The sequence below is a fragment of the Nipponia nippon genome, unplaced genomic scaffold (assembly GCF_047370975.1).
Source record: "Nipponia nippon isolate SJK-2023a ecotype South Korea unplaced genomic scaffold, ASM4737097v1 scaffold_64, whole genome shotgun sequence".
Lineage (NCBI taxonomy): Eukaryota > Metazoa > Chordata > Aves > Pelecaniformes > Threskiornithidae > Nipponia > Nipponia nippon.
In genome coordinates this window covers 383569-399630 of record NW_028262385.1, presented here as the reverse complement: position 1 = coordinate 399630, position 16062 = coordinate 383569, and the positions used below count along the sequence as shown (strand labels likewise).

The 16062-nt window shown below is 54.7% G+C and overlaps 1 pseudogene; it reads left to right on the top strand.

Moving 5' to 3' along the window:
- Positions 1-5628: 5628 nt before the first annotated feature.
- LOC148051208 (olfactory receptor 14C36-like) lies at positions 5629-8218 on the top strand (annotated as a pseudogene).
- The last annotated feature ends 7844 nt before the right edge of the window (positions 8219-16062 follow it).

Here is a 16062-nt window from a genome sequence, read left to right as displayed (position 1 = left end):
GGCAAGATGATGTTCAGGGCTCTCTTCAGACACGATTTATTCTATGACTCAGTGAATCTTTCCCTTGGAGAGGTTTTTGAAGAGAGAATAGGTGGAGGTCTGTGATGATCGCCCTGGGGCAGCTTGCTCGCGGTGTGCAGGGACTATGGCACAGACCAGGTCCTGCTCTGCTGGCCCTTCAGGTCTCTGCTAGGCCTGGCTGTGTGAGGACACTGCTGCGTGCCCCCACCCTCCACACTCACACAGCTGAGCTGTACCCTGGTGTTTTTGTTTCCTGGGAACTTTCCAGCCCAGCCCCTCCCCAGCTCTCCCCACCTCCTCTGCCCTCTCCCCTTCCCATCCCAGGAGAGCAGCCCAGTCTGGGCTGGCCCCATGGCAATGCCAGCCACAGGCTACTGCAGAGCTCTGGGCACTCACCCCACAGCCCCAGCCCCTCTGAAGGGCACAGCAGCTTTTACAGGGCAGAGAGGTGTCTCAGCCTCCCCAGCAGCCCCAGGCCTGGAGGCTGGCCATGACAGCAGGAAACAGAGGGCTGTGACAGTGTCCCTCCTGCCGTCATGCTCAGGAGATCCCCATCACCAGCAGCGTGCTTCCCCCCTGTGCCAGTCCTGCTCCCCAGGACAGCGCGAGGGTCCTGGCCCTGGGGCTCCTCTGGTAGCTCCTGCTGCCCCAGCAGCACAGCAGCCTGCCCCAGCTGGACACACAGGAACGGGGTGCTCTTTTTATTTCTCCCCTCCACAGCCACGGTGCCCTGCTCTTCTCCCTGGACACCCCTTCTCCCCAGAGAGCCTTTCCCCAGGTGAGTGTGTCCATGCTGGCCTGGCCGGCCGTTCCTGCACCCCTGGCCACGCTCCCCACAGGGCCCTGAGCTGGCGGTGCTGCTCTGCAGAGCGAGGGGTCTGTGGTGCCCTGCGGCCATGGGGTGGCCCTGCACTGGCCATGCTGGTCAGGGTGAGAAGCAGACCCAGTCAGGCAGGGATCACTGCTGCTCAGCCCCTTTCCCTCTTCCACTTCCCAACTGGCCTGTGACCAAGGAAGGTGCTCAGTAGGACCCTGACACATTTCCATATGCCTCTGCGTTTGGCTGCTGCACTAAACCTGACATGGGGTGTTTCAGCTAGGGTGCCATGGATCACTCTCCAGTGTCATGCCCCTTGGCCTTCTGCTTGCTAACAGCCCATCCGGGGACTGCAGAGAAAGAGCGCCCTTGGATGCAGCCCATCCGCTCCGTAGACTCCGAAGGGGTGAGTTTGCTTAAGGAGCCCCTGACGTGATCCTCATCCACTGCTGGTTGTTCTCTTCCTCCTTGAGTCCTGCCTGAGGGCACAAAGACCTGGGAGAGCTTGCTGGTGAAGACAGAGGAAAAGAAGACATCGTGTACTTCAGACCGAGCTGCATCTACTCTTCCGAAATTCAGCAGTGGCCCACTTCACCTTTCTGTGGTTTTGTCATGGTTAAGGAAGATGGAGCAGCTTACCTCGTTGCCCTCTGACATCCCTTGCAAGCTTGACCTTTTGGGGAGCTTTGACTCTCCTAACACAATCCTTATTTCTCCAGACAACGTTTCTAAACTCCTCCTTTGGAGCCTCTCCCTGCTTCCACCTCCTGCGTGCTGCCTTTGGCACTGGAGCTCAGCCATGAGGTTCCTGTTCAGCTCAGTGGGTTTCCTGAGGTGAAGGGTTGTTTCCCTGCGTATCAGGACAGACCCTTCCTGTGCCCGGAGGAAGATGTCCTTAAAGGCCTCTGTCCTGGTTTCAGCTGGGATAGAGTTAGTTTTCTTCTTAGTAGCTGGTAGAGCGCTGTGTTTTGGATTTAGGATGAGAATAATGTTGATAACGCACTGATGTTTTGGTTCTTGCTGAGCAGAGTTTACACTAGTCAAGGACTTTTCAGCTTCTTGTGCTCTGCCAGGTGCACAAGAAGCTGGGAGGGAGCATAGCTAGGACAGCTGACCCAGACCGGCCAAAGGGCTATTCCATACCATATGACGTCATGCTCAGTATATAAGCTGGGGGAAGAAGAAGGAAGGGGGGGACATTGGGCGTGATGGCGTTTGTCTTCCCAAGTAACCGTTACGCGTGATGGAGCCCTGCTTTCCTGAGGATGGCTGAACACCTGCCTGCCGACGGGAAGTAGTGAATGAATTCCTTGCTTTGCTCTGCTTGTGCGCGCGGCTTTTGCTTTACCCATTAAACTGTCTTTATCTCAGCCCATGACTTTTCTCACTTTTACTCTTCCGATTCTCTCCCCATCCCACCGGGGGGGAGTGAGTGAGTGGCTGTGTGGTGCCTAGTTGCTGGCTGGGATTAAACCACGACAGCCTCTCAGCTTTCATAGATTTTTCCCTTTCAGAGCTTCCTCTCCATGGGATCTCCTACTACCAGAGCTCTGAGCAGGACAATGTCTGCTTCTCTGAGAGAGAGATCCCAAACCTGCGCTCTGCTGGTCTCCTGCCTTACATCCCTTGGGAACGGGGATGCAACTATTTCATGGTCACCACAGCCAAGGCTGGCACTTCAACATCCCTGACTGGCCCTGGCTCACCCTCTTGGCCAGCTTGGCAGCTGGGAAAAGAAGTTGACCCCGAGACTCTCCAGGACCCCATGGGACTGTTTGCACGCAAGCACTTTGCCCGTCCAGTGAGTGCAAGGGTCGCTGATCTGGAGACTTCCTTGGGCTGCCTACAGAAGACTTTGTCCACTTCCTCACCCTGACTGAGTGGTTCTAGCTCCCACCTTCATGTCACCTTCACTGGTTTCTCCTCTGTTCCTCACCCACAAACACTCACGCAACGTGTCTTCTGCCCCACCATACATTCAACCTGCCCCAGCCTTCATAGAGGACATGCCCCGGTCTCATTCTCCCACCTTCCCCAACCACTCCCAGTGTCCCCTAAAGAGCCTGTATCTAGCCATGACAGTACCCAACGCTGTGCAACCACTCCCACCACGTCACCGCAGTGGTTCCCTCAGAAGCTCCGTGATGGAATAAGGGGCTCCAGATGCTCCTGCCTGTGTCCCAGGCTGAGGGCATTGGTGCACACTCCGGTTGCAGCAGCTCAGCAAAGGCTTCTCATGGAGAAAACTGGAACCAAGCACCCAGGACCCTGCGTATGCAAAGGCTTTGCTTCAGAGCATTGACGTGCTGGGAAGGATGGCAGGTGGCAATGTAATGATGAAATGAGGTGCTCATGAAGACAACAAACCCTGCAGTCTCCAAGGCAGAGAAACACAGGCCTGGGCCATGATGGCCTTGCAAGAGAGAAGTTTGCTGCCTGAACTGACTCAGCAGCACCTTGTGCCAGTCTCCAGGAACACAAGGTACCCCTGAGAAAGTCCCTAGGTGAGGTAAGCCTGCACTCCAGCCACCCTGTGGACATCAGTGGCATGGGGTTTCTTCATATCATCAGGTAAGTGGGTAGAGGAGAGGGGAGAAGAGAACTGTCAGGGTTTGAGAGTCCAGGGACATGAGTGGAGACCCTGGTGTGATGTGCCTCCCAATCTTGCAGCACATGTGGGTGTAGATGAGATGGACCTTGCCTCCTTGCCGGGGTGCTGGCATTCAGGTGCTGGCACAAAGGCACTGGACTCCTTTGGGAGGCCCTGCTGTGTCTGCCCAGCCCCCACTCCAGTGGGACATGGCTTTCCTGGAGGTCCTGTGCCACGTTTGCCAGCCACGGGCAGTTTCACTGGGCACCCCAGCCTCCCCTGGCATGGCACTAGAGGCCTTTCTGATGCCATGTAAAACAGCCTTGAAACAAGGTAGGTGCCTTCACTGCAGGGATGTGCACGTGCCTGAACTTTGCAGTGAGCTGAGCTCTAGGGAGTGCAGTGGATGGTGCTGCAAGACAGGTCTGACCCTCCTTCTCGTGCACTCCTCCTCTTGGTCAGCTGAAAGTCCAGCGTCTGCCATGGAAATGTGGGTCTGACAGGCGTTCAGATGCCCTAAACTTTGGGTGTAATGTGAGGTGGCCAAGGCACCCTCCCCACCAGCCCCACAGCTGATGCTCGGGCAGGTGTGGGTGTCCCAGGTATGCTCCATCACAGCTTGCAGACACATGCACAAGTCTTGGACCACCCCTGGCACCTCAAATGCCACCAGGAGTTTGTGTGAGAGCAGCTGACTGCCACCCCCCATCCCCACGCATCCCAGTGGGTGCTCAGGGCAGGGGCTGGTCTGCAGGCACCTGTTTTGTGCACCCTGAGCTGAAGCAAGAGGAATCCCAGCGGCTGTGGGTCTGTGGGGTGCATGGGGGAGAGCTGAACCCCACTGCAGTCTCTGGCCTCCTCACCAGAGAGGAGACACCTTATGGGCTCAGTTGAATCCCTGCCCTGCACTGGGGGGAAATGATCTCTGCCTGTCACTGCCGAGGTGTCCCGCCTGGCAATGTGATGGGGAGAGGGGTAACGGGACGGGAACATTTCCACCTCTCGTAGACCACCACGCCATGTTGGGAAAAATGCCACTTCTAAAATCCATCTCTCCAGCATTCAGAGAGGGACAGTGATGACATCAGTCTGTGTCAACCCCTGCTCCCCAGGAGAGTCCCTGCTGCCTCTCAGTCGCTGTCAGCCCTTAGAGCCCCAGGGACACCTGGAGGGAGCCCAGAGGGGCAGGGAAAGCACTGCCTTGGGCTGGGCCTCTGCTGCTGAGCTGGGCTGGGCTCCTGGCATGGAGGGAGCTGCTGGCAAGTGGGCAGCACTGCAGAGAGACAGCTCTGCCCAGGAGCAGCTCCTCTGCAAAGCGCAGTAGGGCTGAGGGCACTGCCTGCAGGCAGCGAGGGGAGAGGAGCGAGGCAGAGAGAGGTTAAAGGCAGTGTGGAGTGGGAGGACGCTGAGAGCTCATTGTGGGAGAAATCTTCGCAGCCCTTGACACGGTAAGTCCCTGGCAGCAGGGCAGTGAAGCTGCAGTTGCAGGAGGGATCTCCAAAAGCTGCTACATGCCACAACCTATGGGATCTTTAAGGGGGATTCTCACAGCTTCTCATGGTTAAAGGAGAAGACATGTTCCAGAGCAGGTTTTCCCTGCTGCACCATCAGAGGAACAGGGCATGATGGCTGCCTTCCTCCGGGGATGACTGCAAGGATGTTAAGCTGGGTGCACAGCCAGGGATGCCCAGGGCTGTCCTTCAGAGCAGGGTCCCTGTGCCCCAGTGGTCTGTGTGCCAGGGTCAGTGCTCAGCCTGCCCGGGGAGGTCCCAACGGTGCTGTGGGGAGAATCTGTGGGTGGAAGAAGGGACCCCTGGTAGGGCAGGGTCCTTCTGCTGTCAAAAGAGTGCTGCATGGGTCATGGCTGCTCACAGCTCCAGTTCCCCCAGAATATTTCCTCAGGGATGTTTCAAGGAGAAGGTCCTGGCAGGGATTGCCATAAAGATAATGAAGAGTTCCTGAATTTGTGTTTTCAGTTTCCTACATGGAGTGGGGCGGTAGTGAAAAAGGGATAAATGGAAAAGGACCTGTCAACTTTAAAAAAGTCACAGAGACTCCTGACTGAGTGATCAGTAACTCCTGATAGGAGCCTCCTAAATTACCCTCAGCCACTGCTCTGCCTATGCACAGCACCAGCATCACCTCTGCTGGACCCATCAGGGTTCTTCTGACCTGCCCTTTTCCACCTGCAAACAGGAACATGCACCCCACCAGTGCCTTGCAAACAGGCAGGTTTCTGGAGGACAACGGTGAGTGCACAGAAGTTGGGATGGGGTCTCTGACCACTTGCAGGGAAAAGACATGGGACAGGGAAACATATCCCAGCAGGAAAATCTCCAGGCAGCAGGGATGTGATCTGGGAATGAGAGGAAACTAAAACGAGCAGTACTGTAAGAGGCAGAACGCAGAAACCTCCGTCTGATCCCCCGCAATGCAGATGCCTTCCTCTGAGCAAGCCCCCTTGCCTCCTCTCCCACCCACCAAAGCCTCTGCCCTCAGGGCTGGGGGCTCCAAGGCGTGAACCAGCTCCTCTGCAGCCAGAGCTCCAGCAAAGCCGTGGTGCAGCTCTGCAGCCACGGGCCCAGTTCCCTCTGCAGAGCACAGGGGCTGAGAGCAGCTGCCCGGCAATGGTGGTGTCTGGGAGGTGGCGTGCACAGCTGGGGAAGGGCAACACTGTCTGAGTGCCCCAATGCCTCTGCCCTGGCCTCTCTCAGCCACACCCTCACTGTGTTTTGCCTTGTTTCTCCACTGGTCTGTGTTCTTGCTATTGTTATCTTGGTCTTGCTGCCAGACCCTCTGGGGAGGTGGAGTTTCAGCTGCAGAGTCACAGACTGATTTTGTGGGTCCTTTCATGCAGGTGTGTCCATGAGAACAAGTGTCCCAGCTTTCCTCTAACCTTTGTGGCTGTGGGCAGTGCAGTCTGTGGGGCTGGAGAATAAGCTGGTTTTCCCTGAATCAGATGCCATCATTAGGACACTTGGCTATCTCCCTGAGGTTTTCTTCCAAACTTCCCTCCAGGATGCAAACCAGCCCTTAACAACTTTGTGTTATCTGAAATCCCCATGGAGAAGTGGAGAGATGCTATGACAGAGAACATTCTTTTGGGTTTGTGAAATGAGACCTGTGTGTCCTGGGCTAGAAGTGGGGTGCTGAGACCTTGAGAAAGGGTGAGGCGTTTTGTTGTCTGCACTGGATCCCTCTGCTCAAAGCAGTGTCTGGTTTTTTTTCAGGGTAACACAAGAGTGAGATCAGCCCCCATCTCATGGAGAACAAGCTCATAGCAGCTTTTAGGGAACAAGTCGTAGGGACAGACCAGCTCCCCTCAGTCTCCACTAAGCCCCAGGCAATCCTTTTGCCTCGCAGGATTCGCTCTGCTCTCCCTGAGTGCAGCAGAAATGCTGAGGGTTTCTGACATCCAAGAACACTCCCCAGGTGAGATGGGGGGAGCTTTAAAAACCCCAAACATTTCAAACTGCCATCCACTATCCCCATTCCTTAGCACTGGGAGTGCAGATGCTGACAGGCCCTTCTGCACTAGGAGCAGTTTGATCTGAGAAAGTTGAACACCAGGACTGGCCCCTGCCCCACCGTTCCCGTGAACCCACTGCTGCAGAGCAGGGCTGACTCCTCAGCAGCCAGCGGGCAGAGGCCCTGCTCCTCACAGCACACTCAGCCAGAGCTGCAGCCACAGAGCTGAAGGAAGGTCTCCTGTAACAGGAGTAAGTGGGGGGGTGGGGGATGGGGCAGAGTGTGTCAGAGTGAGGGTCTAAAAAAAAGCTTTGATTTTGCTCAGAGAAATGACCCCATCATTGACTCTTCCTGTAGGAACAGGACCCCACGCCCAGAGGCAGCAACCATCCAACAGCAGCACCATCACCAAGTTCCTCCTCCTGGCATTCACAGACACACGAGAGCTGCAGCTCTTGCACTTCTGGCTCTTCCTGGGCATCTACCTGGCTGCCCTCCTGGGCAATGGCCTCATCATCACTGCCGTAGCCTGTGAGCACCACCTCCACAACCCCATGTACTTCTTCCTCCTCAACCTCTCCATCCTTGACCTGGGCTGCATCTCCACCACTGTCCCCAAAGCCATGGCCAATTCCCTCTGGGACACCAGGGACATCTCTTACACAGGATGTGCTGCCCAGCTCTTTCTCTTTGCGTTCTTGGTAGTAGCAGAGTACTGTCTTCTCACCATCATGGCCTATGACCGCTACATTGCCATCTGCAAACCCCTACACTATGGGACCCTCCTGGGCAGCAAAGCTTGTGTCCACATGGCAGCAGCTGCCTGGGGCAGTGCTTTTTTCAATTCTCTCCTGCACACGGCCAATACATTTTCACTCCCCCTCTGCCATGGCAATGCTGTGGACCAGTTCTTCTGTGAAATCCCCCACATCCTCAAGCTCTCCTGCTCACACTCCTACCTCAGGGAAGCCGGGCTTATTGTGGTTAGTTTTTCTTTAGCATTTGGGTGTTTTGTTTTCATTGTGGTGTCCTATGTGCAGATATTCAGGGCCGTGCTGAGGATGCATTCACAGCAGGGACGCCACAAAGCCTTTTCCACGTGCCTCCCTCACCTGGCCGTGGTCTCCCTGTTTATCAGCACTGCCATGTTTGCCTACCTGAAGCCCCTCTCCATCTCCTCCCCATCCCTGGATCTGGTGGTGGCAGTTCTGTACTCGGTGGTGCCAGCAGCAGTGAACCCCCTCATCTACAGCATGAGGAACCAGGAGCTCAAGGAGGCACTGAAGAAGCTCATTCAATCCGTAGCCTTTTAGCAGCAATAAGCTGCCCGTGTCTCTTCACCAGTGATTTCCAATGTATCTGGGGAACCTCCTGTGCTTTGGGAGTGTTATCTGTGATAATTCTGTTTCTCCAGGAATGTCTGCATGCAGTCCGCTTCTCCAGAGGCATGAACCCAGTCTGTCTGACCCAAAGGTCTTTGCACATGTGTCTGACCCAATGACACAGCTGGCCTCCCATGTCACATCTCTGTAATAAATGGGGGTTTCGTCAGTGCCGGTGTCTGGAGGTTGGGCTCTTTTTCCAAAGCTGAGATCAGGAACAGGCTGAAGGGATTGCCCCAACAATGTCATGCTGCTGTTCCGGTGTTCTCCACGGGCTGAGGGCAGTAGAGCTCAGGGCAATGTGTTAGGGAATGGGACTGGAGGGAGCTTTCACTGGTGACCTCCCTATTTGGCCACTCTCCACAGGTTTATGGCTGAGTTTTTCTGCATGGCCTTTTTTGCCTCCTCCTGCTAGGCTCAGGGCCTGCACTGGGGGAATGGCCAGCCCTGCTCGACCTCTCTCCTTGTCCAGACCCTGGCAGAGCCTGGGTCAGGGCTGTCTGTGAAATCCCACATGGGATGCAGATAGGGCTGGGTAGGTTCTAGGACGTGGGTGAGGCTGTGTCAAGTAGGAGGAACAGAGGGGGGACAGGGCACAAAGGGATGTCATGGAGATCATGCAAGAGAAACTGTTCCTCACACCAAATACACCCTTTGCCATGCTGTGCCTGCAGAGTGGGGCTGTGGGACCACATGGGAGGCAGCGGGGCTGGGCCGGCACAGGACAGGGCACTGACAGGGGCTACGAAGCAGCTGCCAGGGGGTGACCACCTGGAGTTGGTGGCTGCAGGAGAAGTCAGGAGCAAAGAGAAGAGCTTCAATTGCTGTGTTAGAGACCAAGGCTGAACAAGGCAAATGCAGGGCTGCTGCTGAACGAGGATGGTGATCTAATAAACAGGAGACACCAATGGGGCTGAGGAACTCAAGGCCTTCTGTGCCTGAGTCTTTCCTGAAATGTTCTCCCAGGTCTCTGTGCTCAATGAAGGGGTTCAAGGAGGAGAGCGCGTACTGGCAGGAACCTCATGAAATCCCACAAGGACAAATGCCAATTTCTGCCCCTGCAGGGGACTCACCCTGGCAATGGCACAGGCTGGGGGCTGCCTGGCTGGGAGCAGCCCTGTGGGAAAGGTCCTGGTGGTCAGCGAGCTGGAGAGGAGGCAGCCGTGTGCCCTGGCAGCAAGGGAGGCCACCAGCATCCTGGGCTGTGTGATCAGGAACATGGTCAGGAGATGGAGGGAAGGGATTCTCTGGAATATTCCATCCAGATTTCAGATCCTCAATTCAAGAATGATATTGGGAAGCTGGAGTGGTTTTAGAAAAGGCCCCTCAGGACAGCTATGGACTGGAGCACTTTGCCAGTGAGGAGAGGCTGAGGGAGCTGGGCTTGTCCAGCCTTGAGAAGGGAAGGCTGAGGGGGACGTCATCCCAGCCTGCCAGTCCCTACGAGGAGGTCATGGAGAATACAGAGCCAGGCTCTTAATGATTGTGTTCTTAGTGATGGTTGGGAGGAAAAAACAATGAGCATTCAGCCTGGAGATAAGGAAAATGTTTTTCACCATGAAGCTGAGCTCCTCACTCCTGGGCTCTTCTTCCCAAGATGAAGTCCCTCCATGATGATGTGCCAAGTGTGGATCTGAGGCTAATTTGGCCTGAGGTACTCTCCTGAAAGTGAGGGACAGAAATCAAAGCGAGATTCAATGACTTTGAACTCCAATGCAGTCCAAAAAGGCCTTGCACAGGCATGGAAGAGGCCGAGGATCTCATTGCCTCACTTCCCCACCCCTTGCCTGGTAAGGTCTGCCCCCAAGTCTCCCTGGTCCTTGAGTCCCCCAGCAGCCTCTGGGGTAGCAAAGCTTCAGCCATGTGAGAGCAAGCTGCAGCTGGGGAGCACTAGTGCCAGCTGGACACAGGCAAGTGCCTGGGAGCAGAGGGGATGCACCCAAGGGGGCTGGGGGAAATGGCTGCTGTCATTGCAAGGCTGCTGCCCTTTGGCTTTGAAATGTCATGGCAGCTGGGGGGAACATAAGGATCCTTGTTAGAAAGTCCAACCGATGGCCAGTTTCTAGAGGCGTCCCTCCTGGAGAAGTGCTGGGGCCAGTGCTGTCTGACATCTTTAGTGGTGGCCTGGACAATGGGACAGAGTTCACCCTCGATGTGTTTCTGGATGACACATAACTGGGGGGAGCCCTCCATTGAGTCAGGGGCAGGGAGGGGAACTGGATGATGCCCAGAAATATCTCCCACATTGAATTACTCAATCAATCTTTACCTGGAGTTCTCTGTGAAGGCAAACTAGGTAGAGGAAGGAGAAAGGGCAGAGAGGCTGAAGAAGAGCTGGGAAATAGGTCACTATAGATAGAGTAGATTTTCAGAAGAAAATTTCTCCACTGAGAGCACTGGTAGGAAATGTATTTTGATGACCAGCTGCATATAAATATGTTGGCAGAGGGGAAGTAATGCACTGTGCTCATGTGGTCCTCCCAAATACAAAAATAAAAAGAAGAGAACAGCCAAAATACCTGAGATTCTGCAAATGAAGATTGTTTTGAGTTGTTGCCTAGAATAAGTTTTAAGTAGGTTTCAACTCAAGACTAAGACCTACGTTCAGGTCTGGATTCATTTCATAGAATCATAGAATCATAGAATCGTCAAGTTTGGAAAAAACCCTTAAGATCATCAAGTCCAACCGGTAACCTAACCCTGCCAAGTCCATCTATACCATGTCCTCAAGCACCACATCTATCCGTTCTTTAAATACCTCCAGGGATGGAGACTCAGCCACTTCCCTGGGCAGCCTGTTCCAATGCTTGACCACCCTTTTGGTAAAGAAATTTTTCCTAATATCCAACCTAAACCTCCCCTGGCGCAGCTTGAGGCCGTTTCCTCTCGTCCTATCACTCGTTACTAGGGAGAAGAGACCGACCCCCACCTCGCTATAACCTCCTTTCAGGTAGTTGCAGAGAGCAATAAGGTCTCCCCTCAGCCTCCTCTTCTCCAGACTAAACAACCCCAGCTCCCTCAGCCGCTCCTCATAAGGCTTGTGCTCCAGACCCTTCACCAGCTTTGTTGCCCTTCTCTGGCCACGCTCCAACACCTCAGTGTCCTTGTAGTGAGGGACCCAACACTGAACACAGTACTCGAGGTGCGGCCTCACCAATGCCGAGCACAGGGGCACTACCACCTCCCTGGTCCTGCTGGCCACACTATTTTTGATACAGGCCAGGATGCCATTGGCCCTCTTGGCCACCTGGGCACACTGCTGCCTCATGTTCAGGTGGCTGTCAACCAACACCCCCAGGTCCTTCTCCACCAGGCAGCTCTCCAGCCACTCCTCCCGCAGCCTGTAGCGTTGCATGGGGTTGTTGTGACCCAAGTACAGGACTCGGCACTGAGCCTTGTTGAACCTCATACAGTTGGCCCCGGCCCAACGATCCAGCCTGTCCAGGTCCCTCTGCAGGGCCTTCCTACCCTCCAGCAGATCGGCACTTCCACCCAACTTGGTGTCATCTGCAAACTTACTGAGGGTGCACTCGATCCCCTCATCCAGATCATCAGTGAAGATGTTGAACAGGACCGGCCCCAGCACTGAGCCCTGGGGAACACCACTCGTGACCGGCCGCCAACTGGATTTGTCTCCATTCACCACCAGTCTCTGGGCTTGGCCGTCTAGCCAGTTTTTAACCCAGCACAGAGTGCACCCATCCAAGCTGTGAGCAGCCAGCTTCTCCACAAGAATGCTGTGGGAGACAGTGTCAAAGGCCTTACTAAAGTCCAAGTAGACAACATCCACAGCCTTCCCCTCATCCACTAAGCGGGTCCCCTTGTCATAGAAGGAGACCAGGTTACTGAAACAGGATCTCCCTTTCATAAACCCGTCCTGGCTGGGCCCACATGCAGAGGCTGTTACTATCTGAGCTGCCCTGGGGTTACAGATGTACCCATAAGGTGCTTGGAAATGTGACCCAGGGCTCCCTTCTGGAGCATTAGTTGGTCACCAGGAAATCTCCAGGCATCTCAGTTGAGACATCTTCTGTCTCTCCCTTTACTACAAAGGGAAGCCTAGACAACTCGATTAGAGGTAGACAGCTGCGTTGAGGTGTTTGGTGCTGGGTCAGAACAATCTTGTCCCTTTCTGCACCTAAAATAGAGTGACAATTCATGCACCGTGGAGGGAATGTGAAGGGAGTGTGTCTTGCTGATTTAGGGACTCCTTCCAGAAGTGCTGGTAACACAAAGATGTTGGCCATGCAGAAACAGAGCGTTTCCCTGAAGACGGTTGCCCTTCTTCTCTGGAACGGTTGAGAGAGTTCAGCCCCTCAGAATGTGACCGGCTGTGTGAAAGGGCGAGCAGTGGCAAGGCCAGTCCTTGGCAGGGAGTGTTTTAGGGCACTGAACTCCATGTGAGACACAACCATACTGTTTTTAATGTTACAAGCCTGATTATGACAGAACAATTCAGAAAATGTCAAAAAATCAAATGAAGCAACGAAGAAATTAAGGAAACAATTTAAAGGGAAGGAAATGTTCTACTTCTGTGGTGGGGTGATGCTGGTTGGATGCCAGGTGCCCACCAAGCCACTCTATCACTCCCCCTCCTCAGCTGGACAGGGCGGGAAAAATATGACAAAAGGCTCGTGGGTCGAGATAAGGACAGGGAGATCACCATCAATTCCTGTCATAGGCAAAACAGACTCAACTCGAGGAAATTAATTTCTTTTATTGCCAATCAAAAGTCAGAGTAAGATAATGAGAAGTAAGAACAATCTTGAAACGCTTTCCCTCCCAACCCTTTCCTTCTTCCTGGGCTCAGTTTCCCTCCCAATTTTCTCTACCTCCTCCCCTGCGAGCAGCGCAGGGGGACAGGGAATGGGGGTTGTGGTCAGTTCATCACACGTTGTCTCTGCTGCTCCTTCGTCCTCAGGGGGAGGACTCCTCACACTCTTCCCCTGCTCCAGCGTGGGGTCCCTCCCATGGGAGACAGTTCTCCATGAACTGGTCACACAGCTCAGCTAACATTGGTGGTGTCCTCTCCTGGGCACTTTCCAGACCAGACCAGACCTTTCCTGGCTCTTCCCATCTCCCCTGCTCTCTCCCCAGCCCAGCCCATTCCAGTAGAGCAACCCAGCCTGGGCTGGCCCCACAACAGTGCCTGCCGCAGCCCACAGCCCCAGCCCCTCTGAAGGGAACAGAGAAGGGTCAGCCTCCCCATCAGGCCCAGGGCTGGAGGCTCACCATGGCATGAGCAAATGGAGGTTAGGGAAACTGCAGGAAGCATGGTCTGTGGTCCAGGAGATGCCACAGACTGACCATGTGCCATCATTGCCAGTCCCCCTCCCCACGCCAGCACAAGAGTCCTGGTCAGGGCACAGAGCAGCCTGCCCCAAGTGGATGCCTGCAGAAAGAGGTTTCTCTTTCTCATGGATTCCTCCCTGCAGGCACAGAAATGCTCCCTTGCTCTTTTCCCTGGACATCCCTTTCCCCTGGCCAACTTGTCTTGGTTCCCACCCCGTGCTCTCCACAGGCCCCTGAGCTGGCAGTGCTGCTCTGAAGAGACCAGGTCCTGCTGGTGTCCACAGCCATGGCTCCAGAGAAGCAGCAGCCCCAACGTGAAAGTGGCAGAAAGGATCTGCCCACTGAGGCAGCAAGGGGCATCCCTGAGGTCCACGAGTGCCTGCTCCTCCATGTGGCAGCTGGGCTCGTGGCTCCTTGACCCCTCCTGTATTCTGGGGCTGCACCCCCAGCTGCAGAGGAGTTGTACGAGATGGGAGCAGAGTCAAAGAATTTTCTGCTGGATTCTTTATTGTGTCTACCTAAACAGGGAGCCTGGCTGTATATCTATGTGAGGTCTTTTACGTCAGAAAACAGTGGCAAGGCAGTAATAATATTCTTTAAGTGGAAGAAATATATGACGTAAAATAAACAAAGAGAAAACCAAGACACATATGATCAAAAGAGCATGCGAGCTTTTCCAGAGGATGATGGCCACCTTACTGATGCTGCAGTACTCTGTGCTCAAAGAGTTTCTTCAGGGCCTCCTTGATGTCTGTGTTCCTCATGCTGTAGATGAGGGGGTTCACAGCTGGAGGCACCACCGAGTACAGAACTGCCACCACCAGATCCAGGGATGCGGAGGAGATGGAGGGGGGTTTCAGGTAGGCAAGCATGCCAGTGCTGACTAACAGGGAGACCACGGCCAGGTGAGGGAGGCACGTGGAAACGGCTTTGTGGCGTCCCTGCTCAGAGGGGATCCTCAGCACAGCCCTGAAGATCTGCACACAGGACAGCACAATGAAAACAAAACAAGCAAAAAAGAAGAAGGTGCTAAATATGACAAGCCTAACTTCCCTGAGGTAGGCATCGGAGCAAGAAAGCTTGAGGATGTGGGGGATTTCACAGAAGAACTGGTCCACAGCATTGCCTTGGCAGAGGGGGAGTGAAAATGTATTGGCAGTGTGCAGCACAGCATGGAGAAACCCCGTGCCCCAGGCAGCTGCTGCCATGTGGACACAAGCTCTGCTGCCCAGGAGGGTCCAGTAGTGCAGGGGTTTGCAGATGGCAACATAGCGGTCATAGGCCATGATGGTGAGAAGGCAATACTCTGCTGACATCAAAAAGACAAACAGAAAGAGCTGGGCAGCACATCCCATGTAGGAGATGGCCCTGGTGTCCCAGAGGGAATTGGCCATGGATTTGGGGACATTGATGGAGATGCAGCCCAGGTCGAGGAGGGAGAGGCTGAGGAGGAAGAAGTACATGGGGGTATGGAGGCAGTGGTCGCAGGTGATGGCAGTGATGATGAGGCCATTGCCCAGGAGGGCAGCCAGGTAGATGCCCAGGAAGAGCCAGAAGTGCAAGAGCTCCAGCTCCCGCCTGTCTGTGAATGCCAGGAGGAGGAACTCGTTCATGGAGCTGCCATTGGACATCTGCTGCTTCTGGGCATGGAAACTGCCAAAGGAGATAAACCAGAAAAATTCAGAGAAGCTTCTCTGAGCAAAATTTGATTCCTTCATTGTGAAATAACTAAGGGAGCTTTTCTTTCCTGGGGGAGTGTTATGCAGCTCCGAGGCTTCAGCTCTGCTTTGTGCTGGCTGAGTGTGCTGTGCAGAGCCGTGCCCTCTCCCCAGGGGCTCCTTGAGGGTCAGCCCTGCTTTACAGCAATGACCCATGGAGGCAGCAACAGCCCAGGGTGTTTGGAGGGAGGGTTCCTGGGGAGGAGTTCCCTGTGCTGCACTAGAGCGCAGGGGGCAAGCTCCGAAGGACACTTTCTTCCACAGAGGAAGGTGGGAGATGAGGTGCAGCAAATGCATCTCATTACACTGTGTTTTAGTATTCAGACACCCCCATCCCACTTGGGAAATACTCTGGAAAGGGTAAAATTCCCCCGTTGCCCCATTGCTCTCAGTGTAAACCTGCGTCAGTGCTCCCATCCAGGAGGGCTGCTCTGTCCATCAGCCTGGTGCCCAGCTGCTCTGGGCTTGCACCACTCCCAGCTGGAGGAGGACTGCACACAGAGGTTGCTCTGAAAAAGCCACTGGTCTGTACTGGGAGCAGAGGGGTCCTGTTCAAGGTGCAGATTTCAAAACACCTCTCCTTTCCAGCACAGCTCTGCGGAGTATGATGAAGAGGACAGGACAAGGATGCTGCTTTGTTTGAGTAGATCAAGTGCTCTCAGACATCACCAAGGTCCTACAGGAGAGCTGTGCCCTTCTGGAGTGATGCTCACAGCCCTGCAGGACTCCCTGTCCAGCCTGATCAGGTGTCTGAAGGTGATGTCTGCTAAGGGA